Source organism: Oryctolagus cuniculus, chromosome 1, assembly GCF_051225735.1.
Source record: "Oryctolagus cuniculus isolate XC-2025 breed Fujian yellow rabbit chromosome 1, ASM5122573v1, whole genome shotgun sequence".
In the NCBI taxonomy this organism is placed as follows: Eukaryota; Metazoa; Chordata; class Mammalia; order Lagomorpha; family Leporidae; genus Oryctolagus; species Oryctolagus cuniculus.
In genome coordinates this window covers 86,105,267-86,120,104 of record NC_142867.1, presented here as the reverse complement: position 1 = coordinate 86,120,104, position 14,838 = coordinate 86,105,267, and the positions used below count along the sequence as shown (strand labels likewise).

The following is a 14,838-nucleotide window of genomic DNA, read 5'->3' as shown; positions in this document are numbered from 1 at the left end:
GAATTTGAAAGCCTCCTATGGGAAGGTCTCAAAATAGCTTTGGTTGCCAGAGCTCTATTGGAATCTTCTAGTACCAATCACAGGCCAGGCTCCTGAGGGGGAGCTCTCTGGCTGTTCCTGGTTTCCTGTGAGATGCCTGTATTTCTCATGATCCTGACTAGCTCATAGGAATCCCTTGTGTGCTACAGGAGCCTCAGTAAGTCCACCTTTCAATTAAAAGGCCTACCACAGAAGTGGATAGTTTTACACAAGCGTGAGCAAGGTTCTTTTCCATGTCTCCCTTTGGACTTGTTTGCACTCACTCTCACACCGACTCTTAGCCTGACAGGGGAGTGATGGATTGTTTTGGATCACATCCCTAAGCAATTATATTCTGAAAATATATCACTGCTGGGGCCTTCTGGGGACCCCTTCAAGCCTCACATCGTCCACAGCCATGGCTTTCAGCTGTGGCTGCACATCAGAACCACCAGGGGAACTCTAAGACATGCTGATGTCCTGGGCTCTCCCCCAGACCATGAAATCAGAATCTCTGGGGCAGATCCCTGGCATCCATACTCTTAAAATCTCCCCACGTAATTCCAATGTGGAGCCACAATTGAGAAACACTGATGTACAGGGTATGCTTTTACACAGGCTTGAAGCTTTAGAGAAAACCACATGCTATTTTTCATTATAAAATTAATGCATTTTCACTTGTTAAGGAATACATAAGGAATCAGCAATGTGGTACAGCAGGTTGGGTACAGCTTGCAACAGGGCATCCCATATCAGAGGGCCAGCCCGAGTCCTGGCTACTCTGCTTCTGATCCAGCTTCTTGCAAAATGTGCCTGGGAAGGCAGTGGGTGATGGCTGTAGTGCTTTGGCCCCTGGCACCCATGTTGGGGAAGAAGATGGAGTTCCTGGCTTCAGCCTGTTGTAGCCATTTGGAGAATCAATCAGTGGATGGAAGATCTCTCTCTCTCTCTCTCTCTCTCTCTCTCTCTGTCTCTCTCTCTCTCTCTCCTTCTCTGTTATTCTGCCTTCCAAACAAATAAATCCTTAAAAAATAACACATAATTCGTGAAGAATGCTCTATAGTAAAAGGATTCACACATCAAAAGTTTCTGCATCAATCCTACTCCCTGGTGGTAGCTGTTAGAATTTTTTGTGTGTCTTTCCAAAAACTGTCTATGTATGTGCAATTGTACATACATGAGTGCTTTAAAAAAATGGTGGAAAGGTAAATTAATAGGTTAGTTTATTTGTCACAAAAAAGTGGAAATCCATTTGTAGTTTTTTCATAATATGCATTCCCATGAATTCTCTAAAGATCATACACAAACTCATTTGACTTTTTCTTCTACTAATATTGTGAATAATGCTGTAATAAACTTGGGAATGTGCATATCTCTTTGTCTTACTGACTTCTTTCCCTTAACATACATGAGAGGACTTTAAAAATTTTGTGGAAAATTAGAATTTGCTGTAAAAATTTTCAATACATTCATATTTTTTCATAATATGTATTTTTCATGAATTTGAAAAAAATATTTATTTGAAAAGCAGAGCAACAGAGGGAGGGACCGAGAGAGGTCTTCTACCTGCTGGTTCACTCCCTAAATAACCAAAACAGCCAGGGCTGGGCCAGGCTGAACCCAGGAGCCTGGAACTCCATCCTGGTCTCCTACACTGGTTTCAGGGGCCTGATTATTTGGGTCATCATTCACTGAATTCCCAAGTACATTAGCAGGTATTTGGATCAAAAGTGGTGTAGCCGAGTCTTCAACCTGGCACTCTGATATAGAATGGTGGCATCACAAGTGGCAGCTTAACTCACTGTGCCCCAACACTGGCCCTTCTATGGGTTTTCTTAAAGACCCCTCATATACCCAGTGGTGGAACTACTGGATCATATCGTAGTTCTATTTCTAGTTTTTGAAGAAACTTCATACTGTTTTCAATAATGGCTGTACTAGTTGACCTGTCCACCAGCAGTGTCTAAGAGTTACCCTTTCTCTGCATCCTTTCTCTCTTTTTTTTAAAGATTTATTTATTTATTTATTTGAAAGTCAGACTTACAGAGAGAGGAGAGGCAGAGAGAGAGGTCTTCCATCCCCTGGTTCACTCCCCAACTGGCCACAACGGCTGGAGCTGTGCTGATCTGAAACTGGGAGCCAGGAGCTTCTTCCGGGTCTCCCATGTGGGTGCAAGAGCCCAAGGACTTCAGCCATCCTCCACTGCTTTCCCAGACCACAGCAGACAGCTGGGTTGGAAGTGGGATGCCGACACTGCAGGCAGCGGTTTACGCACTATGCCACAGCGCAGTCTCCTCTCTGCAGCCTTTCTAACATTTGTTATATTTTTTGTCATAGACATTCTAACTGGGGTGAGATGATACCTAACTGTGGCTTTGATTTGCATTTCCCTGATGGTTGATGAGGTTTGGACATTTTTCATACACTTGTAGGCCATCAGTTTCTCCTCCTTTGATGAATGTCTATTCAAATCATTACCTCATTTTTTAAATTGGACTTTTGTTATTGTTGTTGAGTTGTTCGAGGTCCTTATATATTCTGAATATTAATCTTTTGTCAGATAGATAGCTAACAAATGTTTTTTCCCATTCTGTAGATTTTCTCTTAATTCTTTGTTTCCTTTGCTGTATAGAAGCCTTTTATTTTGAAGTAATACTGTCAGTTTTTGCCTTTTTTGCCTGTCCTTTTTATTTATTTTTATTTTTTTGTAAAAATACTGCTTCAGTACTAGTTATAGCATTACTTCACATTGGACAACACATTAAGGACAGATCCCACATGAGGAGTAAGTACACAGTGACTCCTGTTGTTTACTTAACAACTTGACACTCTTGTTTATGGTGTCAGTAATCTCCCTAGGCTCTAGTCATGAGTTGCCAAGGCTATGGAAGCCTTTTGGGTTCGCCGACTTCGATCTTATTCCTACAGGGTCATAGTCAAAGTGGAAGTTCTCTCCTTCCTTCAGAGAAAGGTACCTCCTTCTTTGATGGCCCTGTTCTTTCCACTGGGATCTCACTCGCAGAGACTTTTCATTTAGGTCTTCTTTTTTTTCCCCCCCAGAGTGTCTTTTGCCTGTCCTTTTTAATCATATCCAAAAAACTTTTCCCAGACCAATTTCCCAAAGTGTTTATCCTATGTTTTCTTTTAGTAGTTTCATAGTGTTAAGTCTTACATTTATGTATTTGATCCATTTTGAATTGATTTTTGTATATGTTGGGAGATAGATGTCTAACTTCTTTCTTCTTTATATGGATATCCAGTTTTTCCTACAGCTTTGCAGTATTTTTTGAAGCCAGGTGTTGCAATGACTTCAGTTTTATTGTTTTTGCTTAGGATTGTTTTGATTATTTGGTATCTCTTATAATTCCAAGTAAATTTTATGGATTGGTTCATCTATTTCTGTGAACTGTGAGCTCTGTGTTTTGTGAATTCTGTGTGAATTGTGAACTCTGCGAATTGTGAAATGCCATTGGTATTTTGTTAGGAACTGCATTGAGTTTGTAGCTCACTTTGGGTAGTAGGAACATGTTAACAATATTATTTATTCCAATCCGTGAGCATAGGACGTCTTTCAATTTTGTCGTGTCCTTTTTAACTTTTTCCATTAGTGTTTGGTAGTTTTCATTGTAGAGTTCTATACTTCCCAGGAATTTTATTTTTCTCTGTAGCTGTTGGAATTAAGATTACTTTCTTGGTTTCTTTTCATCTAGTTCAGTATTGAAGCATGGAAATGGTACTGAATTTGTGTATTGATCTTATATTCCATGACTTTACTAAATTTTTTAAACAATTTTAACTGTTTTATCATAGACTTTCAAGTTTCTCTCTAAGTAAAATCATGTCATCACAAACAGGAATAGTTTTACTTCTTCCTTTCCAATTTGGATCCCCTTTTTACTTCCTCTTGCTAATTTACCCTGCCTCAAATTTCCAATACTATATTGAATAAGAGTGTTGAAAATAGACATCCTTGAGGCTGGTATGGTGACACAGTGGGTTAAACCCCTGCTTGTGATGCCAACATCTCAAAAGAGCTCCTGGTTCAAGTCCTGGCTGCTCCACTTCCAACCCATCTCTCTGCTAATGTTCCAGGGAAAGTGGCAGTTGATGGCCCAAGTGCTTGGTCCCTTGCCACCCGCACGAGGCACCTTGATGAAGCTACTGGCTCCTGGTTCCTTGCTTTGACCTGACCCAGCCCTGGAAGTTGCAGCCATTTAGAGAGTGAACCAGCAGGAGGAAGATCAATCAATCGATAGCTATCTGTCTATCTATTCATCTGTCTCTTCCTCTTTCTGTGTAACTCTGCCTTTCAAACAATTAAATAAAATATTTTTTAAAAAGTCTTTTTCTTAAATCTTAAAGAAAACACTTTCAATTTTTAACTATGCACTTGTCATTTATGACCTTAATTGTTTTGAGGCATATTCCTTGTGTACCTAATATGTTGAGAACTTCTTTTTAATCATAAAGAGATGTTAAATTTTATTGAATGCTCCTTCTTCATCTATTGAAGTGATTGTATGGTTTTTGTTCTTCATTCTATTGATATATCACGTTTTTTTATTTGCATATGATGAAACATTCTTGCATTTCTGACACAAATACCGCTTGAGCATGGTGTATAATCATTTTGACATGCTATTGAATTCGACTTGCTAGTATTTTGTAGAGAATTTTTGAGTCCATGCAAATCAAGGATCTTGGTCTATAATTTTCTTTTTCACTCATTCTTGTCTTGTTTTGGTATCAGGATAATACTGGTCTTTTAGGATGAGTTTAGAAGAATTTCCTCCTTTTCCATTTTTTTGGAGTAGTTTGAGAATTTTTTTTTTAGTTCATGTTTAAGAATTTGGTATAATTTAGCTGTGAAGTCATCCAATCCTGGGCTTTTCTTTTGGGAAACTTTCTGTTACTGATCCAATTTTATTGTTCATTATTAATCTGTTTAGGTTTTCTGTTTCTTCATAGTTCAGTCTTTGAAGTTTATATATGTCCAGGAATTTATCCATTTCTTCTATGTTATCCACTTTATTGAATTATAGTTGTTAATAATAGCCCCTAATGATCCTTCATATTTCTTTAGTATTCATTGTAATGTCTCCTTTTTCATATCTGATTTTATTTATTTGGGTCTTTTTTTTTTTATCTTTTTGGCTAGTCCAGATAAAGGCTTGTCAATTTTGTTTGTCTTTTCAAAAATAAATTTTTGTTTCACTTATTTTTGTATTGCTTTAATTAATTTCAATTTCACTTATTTCTCCCTTGGTCCCTTGGTATGTTCTTCCTTTTCTAGTTCATTGAGTTGCATTGTTAGATTGTTATCTGGAATCTTTTTACTCTTTAAATGTAGATGTTCATAACTTTCTTCTCTTTTTTCTCATTGAATGTAATATTTAAATTTAAGAAAAAATATTTTATTGTTAAATAAACTCATTAAAAAGCCATACAAAATGAATTCATTCATTTTTAAAAAGGGGTAGCTATATTCACATCACATAAAGTGGACTTCTGAGAAAAGAAAATTACTAGGGATAAAAAGGAAATTACATAATTAAAGAATGAATCAATTGAGAAGATAAGGTAATCATAACTATGTATACAATAAAACAACACAGCTTTCAAATATGGGATATGAAAATGTATAGGGCTTAGAGGAGAAATTCACAAATTCAATTAGATGTGAGGACCTGAAAACTCTTTAAGGACATAGAACTGAAAAATGTCCTCAACCCACAGGACCTTATCATTGTTCAGCAAATACTGCATCCAACAAGAGGCTACTTATTACTTAGAAGCATCCATGGACTATTCATCATAACAGACCATATACTGGGTCATAAAAGACATTAAAAATGTGAAGCAATTGAAACCTAATAGAGTGTGTTTTCTGACTATGCAAAATAAAACTAGAAATCAAGATCAGAACAGAAACATTTTAAAAAAATCCTTTAAACACATTTAGGGTGTGAACAAGTGAAAGAGAGTGAGCTCTAGCTTTCTACCTTTGTCCATCTTTCTGCCTCTCTAAGAAATAAACAGAAAATGCATACAGTCCTATACATGAAATTATGTGTAGAAACTGAAATTTAACAATGCATATCATTTTCAGATACTTTGGTATACATTAAAAATCTGTACAGAATCTAAATGTCTATATTTTAAAATTAGCAAAATGATGAAGAAGAAAGAAACCCAAGAGGACCAAAGTAATTGCAGAAATTTTCCATGTTTGAGTTTTGGAAGAGTCACCTCCAAGTGAAGATGTCAATCCTCTGCAATTAAACCGCACAGTTGACAGAATTCCTATGACAATCTCTGCAAGGCTTTTGCAGGCGGTCAAGTTTATTCTAAAACTTAACCTGGAAAGTTAAAGATCAAATGATAACCGAAACAATTTGGAAAAAGAATACTCTAGTGGGATAAATAGCTATCTGGTGAACGGCTTACCATATAGCTACTATAAGGATTGCAATATTGTGATCAAGAAAGTGTGATATTGTTAGAGGAACAGACCCATCAGTGGAAGAGAATAGAGAACCGAGAGATAGAGTCATACATACATATTCCGTTGATTTTTGGCAGAGGTGCAAAACTAATTCAGTGAAGGAGGGATAGCCTTTCAGATAAATGATGTAATTAACACATACATAGGCCAAAAAGTTAACTTTAGCCTATATATAATGCATGATACAAAATCAGTATGGATTAAAGGGAAAGACAAGTGCCCTAGCAGTTAAGATACTGGTTAGACACGTGTCTCATATAGGATTGTTTGAGACTGATACCTGCCTCTAGCTCACAACTCTAGCTTCCTTCTTGCACAGACCCTATGGGGACAGGGGTGTGTGTGTGTGTGTGTGTGTGTGTGTGTATGCGTGTGTGTGCAGTGGTGATGACTCAAGTGGTTGGGTTCCTGCCATGCACACAAGGCACCTGGATTGAGTTCCTTGTTTCCACCATAGGCTGCAGCCCAGTCCCCCTCATGGCAAACCTCTGAGGAATGTACCAGCAGATGGGAACGCACTCTGCCTCTCCTTGTCTCTCTTTGTCCACTTGTCTCTCTGCCTCCCAAATAAATATTTTTAATGAACTAAGGAGTTACACTTAAAGTGTAAGTGTAAAACTCTAGGTCTTTTTTTTTTAAATAGCAGGATATTTGTAAGAACTAGAGCTAGACAAAATTTCTTAAACTTTGCACTGAAAGTACAATCCACAAAAGGAAAAATTGATAAACTTTTCAAAATTAAACAGTTTTACTTTAGGAAAGGCTTTGTTAGAATGAAATGAAAAATCACAAAGTGGGAGAAAAATATTTGCAAACCACACATCTGATAAAGGACCTGAATTTATAATATATAAACAACTCACAATACTCAAATAAACTAATAATAATATAAAATTTAAAAATAGGTCAAAGATGTGTGTGGAATTTCACTGAAAAGACCATTGATGACAAATGCGCACTTGAAAAGATGTTCATTATCGTTAGCCATTAGGTAAATAAATTAAAAACACAATGTGATATCACTACTCACCTATCAAAATGACTAAAATAAAGTCAAAAATAGCAATAACACCAAATGCTGGCAAGGATGTAGAGAAATGCCATTACTCACATATTGCGAATACTAATATAAAATGTTCTGGCCATTCTGGAAAATATTTTGGCAGTTACTCTTAAATTCTTTTAAAACAGGTTTTACCACAAGCCTCAGATGTTGTACTCTCAGGAATTTGTCCCAGAGAAATGAAAACATGTTCATGCAGAAGCATGTACACAAATGCCTGTAGCAGCTTTATGTGTAGTAGTCCCGAGCTGGAAACTACCCAAACGTCCCCCAGTGGATAAACGAGTGAATGGTTATGTAAACTATGGTGCACTCATACTGTACAGCCCTGCACAGTAGCAAAAGGCAACCAACTATTGACCCATTCAACAAGTTGGATGGCTCTCAAGATTATTACGCTAAGTGGAACAAGAAAATATAATAAGGCTACATACTGCGTATGTTTTACTCTTGAAATGAGATTATATGTACGGACAACAGAGAAATGGTTTAGAGGAATTAAGGACAAGAAATGTGTCTACAATGAAATAATATAAAAAAGACTTGTGATAGTATAGCTTTATACCTTGATTATTATGGTAGTTACATGAAAGTAAGAGGATAAAAATTTTGTGTAAAATTATACATACACATAAATAAGCACATGCATAACTGACAAATCTGAGAAAGTCTGTGGATTTATATCCATGCCACACACCTTGTGTTTTTTTTTTTTTTCTGACAGGCAGAGTGGACAGTGAGAGAGACAGAGAGAAAGGTCTTCCTTTGCCGTTGGTTCACCCTCCAATGGCTGCCGCGGCCGGCGCACTGCAGCCCGCGCACCGCGCTGATCCGATGGCAGGAGCCAGGTGCTTCTCCTGGTCTCCCATGGGGTGCAGGGCCCAAGCACTTGGGCCATCCTCCACTGCACTCCCTGGCCACAGCAGAGAGCTGGCCTGGAAGAGGAGCAACCGGGACAGAATCTGGCGCCCTGACGGGGACTAGAACCCGGTGTGCCGGCGCCGCAAGGTGGAGGATTAGCCTAGTGAGCGCGGCGCCGGCCACACCTTGTTTTGATATTGTACTGTAATTATATCAAATGTTAGCATTGCAGGAGGCTGGATGAAGTGAATACAGACTCATGAAGCTATAAATATTTCATCATAATTTTTTTAAAAAAATACATGTGGGGTCACCCATATGGCACAGCAGATTAAGCCATCCCCTGCAACATCACCATCCCATATTAGACTGTTGGTTTGATTCCCAGCTTCCCTGCTTCCAATCCAGCTTCCTGTTAATGTGCCTGGGGAAGCAGAGGAAGGTGGCTCAAATGCTTGGGCCCCTGCTACCCATATGAGAGACCTATATGGAATTCCAAGCTCCTGACTTCAGCTTGGCCCAGCGTGGACCATTGTAGCCATTTGTATAGTGAACCAGTGCATGGAAGATTCTCTCTCTCTCTTTCAAATAAATAAATACATCTTTTAAAAAATAAAATAAAAGCACACAAATTAGCTATTCTTTAACAGTCAGAATGTTTGTGTAGGTCTTTGTTTAAAAAATCTATGTGAGGGGGCTGGCATTGTGGCAGCAAGTAAAGCCACCACCTGTAATGGTAGAATCCCACATGGGCTCCAGTTCCTGTCCCAGCTTCTCCACTTCTGAACCAGCTCCCTGATAATGGCCTGGGAAAAGCAGAAGAGCATGACCCAAGTACTTGGGCCCCTGCTACCCATTTGGGAGATGAAGATGAAATTCCTGGCTTCAGCCTGGCTCAGCCCTGGCCATTGTGATCATCTGAGGAGTAAACCAACAGATGGAAATTCTCTCTCTCTGTCCCTCCCTCTCTCTCTCTGTACTCTGATTTTTAAATAAATAAACGCATTTTTTAACACAATAAATATAATGAGACTAATTTTTCTTTTTTTTAAAGTTAACATTTTGTGTTTCCTAATTTCTTTTAAAAGATTTATTTATTTATTTGAAATCAGAGTTACACAGAGAGAAGATAGGCAGAGAGACAGAGAGGTCTTCCATCTGCTCGTTCACTCCCCAGTTGGCTGCAACGGCAGGAGCTGCACTGATCCGAAGCCAGGAGCCAGGAGCTTCTTCCTGGTCTCCCACGTGGGTGAAGGTGCCCAAGGACTTGGGCCATCTTCTACTGCTTTCCCAGGCCATAGCAGAGAGCTGGATCAGAAGAGGGGTAGCTGGGTCTTGAACCAGTGACCATATAGGATGCCGGCAGCTGCAAGCTACACCACAGCGCTGGCCCCGAGACCAATTTTTCAATCAATTCAAAGATTAAAATGTCATAAATTATAATTTCTTATTCACAAAATGTTAATAAAGTGGGAGAATTTACCAGTTACATGTTGCTCCGAAGAGTGATTTTTTTCCTGCCCTTTGCCTCACCTACCAAGGTACTGACATCTATAAATCAGTAATCTTGAAATTTTGGGAGCACTCTGGACTTGGGATCCCTGCAAGATACCCAGATCTTATTTTTTCTTAAATAGAATTTCAAAAATAAAAACAGTTAAAATGTGTTGGACACTGAACTACTCAACTACCCACTACAAGGTAGGTGGTAAAGAAGAGGGCTTAACAAGAAATGAAAAATGTGGGCCCAGTTCACATTGTTTAAGATACAGGGATATAATGCACAGTCTTGCTGTTCAAGCCTTTGGAAATGTTTTTGGGAACAAGTGAAGAAATATGGCAGTGGAACAAATATTCAGAATGTAGATCTTCAGTTCTATACAGTATTTGTTGAACAATTATCTTGGACTCCTGTTGTGTGACTGACTACCTGAAACTCTGGGTTTGTCTACACCTAGTCCAGATTCAAGAAAAGGAAAACAAGCAACAGTCTCCCATGGTTAAGAGGAGCAAAGAATATGTATGGTATCTGACCTAGCACAGAGGAGGTGCTCAATAAATGCTTGATAAATGACTAAGTGACATCACTTTAAATGCTCATCTGCAGGTCATTAAGTCACTCTAAGAGTGCAAAGCATTCTAGGAAGTTGTACTTCACATCACACAGTTAAATGAGGTTTAAGTCTCTGAGGAGTGTCAATCTAAAAGGATTTGATAAAGATCTATTTGCACTCTGTCTGTAGGGATTCACAGACATGCTTCCTCAGGCTCTTCCTGCTTAATACTGAATTGCTATTGTATACATTACAGTGCAGACCGTGTGCATTCTAGATGCTTTTAGGCTGCTTAGTTGGTTTATCACTTCAGGTAAACTATAAGTTCCTTAGGAGAGCTCTCACGTGTCTCTTTGCTATTCCTCTTTTCTGCTGTGCCAGATAATTATATACACATGCACATGAAGTCTTAGACAATACATGATGGTTAGAGATTATAAGGCTTAAAGGAAAGGAAAGGAACTAAAACTTAATTGCTGTGTTTCATAGCCTTCCATAACTGTTCTCATTTAACTTTGTTATTCATCTAGTGGAGTAGGTATTATTATCTTAGTTTCACAGTTGAGGAAGAAAGAACTATCAAGAAGGTTTAGCCATTTTGCCAAAGTCACACTAGGAAAAGGAGGAGCTGAGATTCAAAGAAAGACTTGCATGGTTCTAACTTCCTAGCTTTATGCATTCCTCCAGCTTTTTCCCAATGCAATCTGCAGTCCCCATCCTCCTCTCTTGGCCTCTCTCCTTAAAGTACAAATGCTCCTCAACTTACGATGGGGTTACATCACAATAAACTCATCATCTGTTAAGATATCATTAGCCAAAGTGCATTTGATACATTTAACCTACTGTGCATCATCGTTAGCAGCACAGTGCATTGTAGCATGCAATCCTCTTAGTAGTTGTTTACCTGTATGACGGAGCTTCAAACTCTCTGCCACTGCCCAACATTAACATAGAGTACTAAAACAAATATGGCTAGTCCAGGAAAAGATCAGAGTTCGAAATTTGAAGTATGGTTTATTTATTGAATGCGTATCACTTTTGACCATGGTCAATACAAAAAAAAAAAAAAAAAACTCTTAAACCACCATGTGTCAGGACCACCTGTGTCTACAAAATTCATAAAAATGTCAATGCTCTGACTGTGAGAAAAGGCAATAAGTGTTTCAGTATCTGCTCTGGTGAAAATGTCCTTTAAAGGCTTGGGAAAACTAGACGCTTAATGTGCTATGTTATGAGGGTAGTGAGACTGGTAGCTGGGAGATGAACCAACAGGCTATTACAGTAACTCAAAGGGTGTTGGTGTGTTGAACCAAGGTGAGCAATGGTGGGATGGAGAAATGTAGAAGTTTTAGAGGATATTAAGAAAGCAGAATCAATAGACTGCTGATTGATTGGATTGCACAGTTGCTGATTAAGCACCATCACTAGTCTATTGCTGGGAAAGTAAGACTAGGGAGAGGAAATCCATATGGGAAGTGTCAGTATTCCTGGACAAAGAAGATAAGGGTTTAAGCCAGTATAATATCCATGGAGGTGGGAAGAACTAGGTGGATTTGAGAGATACTGCGGCATCTGAATATGCTGGATATATTGCCAATCTTTGTGAAAGTGTGAGGAACAGGGAAAGGTCAAGAGTGAAACCTTGAAATTTGTCATGGACACTTAGTTATTTTTCACTGTGCTGGAAGACACAGAAAAGGGGGTTAGAATTCAGGTGAGGCTGCATTCAAGACAGGAGGAGATTGTGTGACCAGGCCCCAGCAACCAGTATGCACTTGAATTTACAACAAAGCAAGCATCTCTCCTGTGAATGAATTTCTTGGCACCTTGTATAGGTTGTAAACAATTATGCCAATTGTGGGGGTACTTCAAAAAGTCTGTGGGAAAATGAAATTAAAAAATAAGTTGATTTTGGTGCAAAAAATTTTTGAAATCCATGCATGTTTTATTCATAATACACATTTTCCAAGAACTTTTTGAAGAATCCCTCATGTGGCACGGTTCTCTGTCAGGAAATAAATGGCCCTGCAATCCTCAATGTTTCCACGAACAGTGGTTCAGCTCTGTTTCCAAAAGCCATTTATCATCCTGTAGGCGCCTGTGTCACGACCAAGATGTCTCTATTGAGCCTCCCAAAGCTAATAAGTGCTGTATGATTCAATCAGTGACCGTGATGCATATGATCCAGAGAAAATGTTGCAAGGAGAGTTCAGGGATCTCAAGAGTTCTGAGGTCTACACACACACACATGCAGACACACACGCACACATGCAGACACACAGAATTCATGCTCATTTTCTTGGAAGAACTTATGTGAATAGGCATTAAAATGTGTTTACACACTCTGTCCCCTACACCACAGCACAGTCATTGTTTACACAAGGTACCTGCATGTCAGGACAGGGATCCTGGCCCCTTTGTCTCCTGCTACACTCCTGAGAAAGAAAGGAAGTTTTCAAGCCAGCTAAATAACAAATCAAGACTCTCCCAAGAGCAGCTGGTTTTCTGCATGTAACTGTTATTATGAAACCCTAAAAGGGTCTATCTAAACACAAAGCCAGTTGTTTAGGAGGCAAAAGGGGCAAGGATGGCCCCAGCTCAAAGAAGACCACTTACAGCTATTTCACCAGCAAACTCATTACACAGTTAGTAGAACAGGCACCCGAAATTCAACCTTGATTAGCTTTCCCAGCCCACGGTGAGAGCACATCACTGCATATTAGAGCTGAACTCACCCCACCAGGGTCTGCTACCCTACCAGGTGGGGACCAGCTACCGTGGAACCAGTCATCTCCCCTCCCAACATAGTATTTGTTGGTCTAACTCCAAATATATCCAGAAACGTTCTCCAAAGTCCCCCTCAAACCTAGCTGTCCTAGATGGAAACCCACTAAATAAAAATTTCCTTACCTGAGAGAGGGTCCTGATGACCAGTGGTGGAAAAAAACACTAAGTTCTAAAAGAAGTGACAGAGACTCCCAGGGGAGATCTGTGCAGTTTTAAAAGAAGAAAGATGACTTCATAGCTGGTGCCGTGGAGTTTAAAAAGAGCAACGAGTGCTCTCTGGCTCAGCCAACTCTGCTGCATGGAGATGACTGCATCCAAATCCTACAGCCATTGCCCAGACACGTTCAGCCCTCAGAAGGTAAATCACAGAGTCTGACTAGCCTCCGAAAGTCCTAAAGCACCACTCTTCTGAACTGGCACCAGGGAGAGGCAAACCATGCATTTATTTCCTTGAAGCATATCATTATCTCCCAAGAACTCAACTCCCTAGAAAACAACATTCTAGGGAAGGAAAACAGATATTTACATTTTTAAGAAGGAGCAAAGGTATTTCTGTCAGGAGAAGGAGCAATAAAAAGCTTTTAAAAAAAGCAATAAAAATTAAAAACTGATAAAAAATTATCGCCCGGCTAAGAAGCTCTCAGAACTGATGGGTTTGTAAGCATTCACAGGTGACAAGTGATTGGACTCTGCTGAAAAGTATTCAGCAAAGGAAAGGAGTCACCGAAAGAAAGAAAGGGTGACAGCCTTAACAACGAGGGCAACCAGTTTTTATTTTCTTTTTGTCAACTACAATACCACCCACCTGATTTGGAGCCATTCAAATATTAATATATCGGCTCAAAACATGCCTATATTCTACCAGAAAGATTTGGGAAAATATATTTAAGTAAGGAATTTTATTTTTTATATATTAATGGTGAAACTGAAGCAAATGACTAGGAAGCCAGGATTCAAGGTCATTGTCAACTTACCCAGCGGGTCAGGTACCTCCTCTTGATACCAAGTTCTTGATCTAAACTTTGGGCAAGATTTCTGGTTGGGGCACTGAGGCAAGGAATAGTAATGAATGTTGGGACAGAAGGTTGAGCCTAGCAGCTGACTGCCCTTTAACAGGTACCTCTACTTCAAGAGAGCATAAGTGACTCTGGGTCAACAGGCATGTATCCAGTTTCTTGCTGAGCTATTTTAAGGTTTTGAGATCTTCTTGTGTCAAGTTTCACTGCAGAGAGGATAAAACAAGAAAAAATCCTTTTGTTGTCATACAGATATTCAGATCCAGGGTTAGAAAAGGACTTTTGAGATGAGGTCAGAAGTTGAAGAAATGTCAAAATGGACTGACTACAGAAGGAACTTGCAAGTCTGCTCTGTGTAGTACAAATAATGATAGGGATGAAGAGAGGCAACATTTCATCAACAGTAAGATCAGTGAAGGCAGGAGTCATTTTTGTTCAGTGCATCAGAATATCCCCAAAACCTGGCACAGAAAGTAGCATATACTAAGAACTCAATAGATGGCAAATAATGTCAGAAATCCCCTTTTCATTCTG

General features: G+C 39.2%; 1 protein-coding gene across 41 annotated transcripts in view; it reads right to left on the bottom strand.

Moving 5' to 3' along the window:
- The window catches only part of AMOTL1 (angiomotin like 1), a 183,754-nt gene extending 169,317 nt beyond the window's left edge, over nt 1–14,437 (bottom strand). For 8 of the 41 annotated variants that reach the window (XM_089332776.1, XM_089332827.1, XM_051820626.3 and 5 more), the window contains exons 1-2: nt 13,412–13,552; nt 12,889–12,936 (exon numbers count right to left, since the gene is read on the bottom strand). The gene's annotated coding sequence lies outside the window, so the exon portion shown is untranslated. Of the gene's footprint in view, nt 1–12,888; nt 12,937–13,411; nt 13,790–14,262 lie in introns of those variants that run through there. The other 33 variants (XM_070076944.2, XM_070076973.2, XM_089332936.1 and 30 more) reach the window with 19 other exon arrangements.
- Between the last annotated feature and the right edge of the window lie 401 nt (nt 14,438–14,838).